The 1,096-nt window shown below is 42.4% G+C and overlaps 1 protein-coding gene across 1 annotated transcript in view; it reads right to left on the bottom strand.

The window, feature by feature from the left end:
- Window positions 1-1,096, bottom strand: part of LOC103139692 (extracellular calcium-sensing receptor-like) — a 24,165-nt gene that overhangs the window by 7,421 nt on the left and 15,648 nt on the right. The window lies entirely within an intron of this gene.

The following is a 1,096-nucleotide window of genomic DNA, read 5'->3' as shown; positions in this document are numbered from 1 at the left end:
ATTGCAGCGGCTTGGTAATAATCACTGGGAATCGTTCTGAAAAAAGTCGGATACTCGTGTTTATCAGACAGGCAGGCACAGGTAGCAAAGTGGCTGACCTGCAGGAGAAAAGATAAAGAAAAAGATGTGAAAGAGGATATGTATATTAGAGTTTCTGTTTGCAATGAATTTGCTTTTTCCTACAAGAGGGATATTGAATGACCCGATGATGTGTGACATGCTGATGGATGGAGTGGATGCAGAGTCTCCCACAGCAGCCACCACCACTGCAGAGTGAGAACAGTTTTCTCCTTTGTAAAACACAGGATCCTGACCGTTTGACAGCTGAAATGCCACATGCACGGTTACTGGCACAGCGGAGCATGTGTCATAGATCTGATAACCCAGTTTGATGCCAGGCAGCAGCTCTGTGCTGTTGTTGATCTCCTCAATTGCAAAGATCATTGTGCGAGAGAAGCGCAGATCCCGGGCATTAAAGCTGCACAGAATGCAATGTTAACCCCAACATAAAAGTATTCGTAATAAAAAAAAAACAACTGAAAAACAGTATGAGCAACTTGTGGAAAAAATAAATAGGATTATTAACAATTTGATAACAGAGTATGAGATTTTAACATTTTACTTGAATGAAGCTGAGCACACATTGAGGTTATCATCAATAAATCTTTAGCTAAATCTATGCAACTATAAAAATATATTTTCTTTGGAGATCATAGAAAAATGACAAATAATTTGCAACATTTCTTCCTCTTGCTAACCTTCCTGTGCATCTCGGCAGCTCGGGCTTTGTGATGTAGTTGTTTACCAGTGTGTGCATTTGGTAGTGAATAAAGAAAGCCCCTCCAATCACAAAGTCCCCATCCATGGAAAAGGCGGGCAGACGGGCAGAACCCTGCAGGCTGCATTTCACCGATGGAGCCTCGGCGCTGACACCACCGTTCAAAGCGTCTGTTGACTGAATCGTTCGTTCCGCGTCATCATTAAAGGAGCCGCCAACAACTGCAATTAATAAATTGAACAAACTCACTGCTAATCTCAGGCCAATCTCCATTCTCCGAGCGTGTGTGGGGAGCAAGTGTGTTTTTATTGGTCTTTA

This window comes from Poecilia formosa, unplaced genomic scaffold (genome assembly GCF_000485575.1).
Source record: "Poecilia formosa unplaced genomic scaffold, Poecilia_formosa-5.1.2 Scaffold63, whole genome shotgun sequence".
In the NCBI taxonomy this organism is placed as follows: domain Eukaryota; kingdom Metazoa; phylum Chordata; class Actinopteri; order Cyprinodontiformes; family Poeciliidae; genus Poecilia; species Poecilia formosa.
The sequence above is the reverse complement of the archived record's forward strand: the minus strand, read 5'-3'. Positions and strand labels throughout refer to the sequence as shown.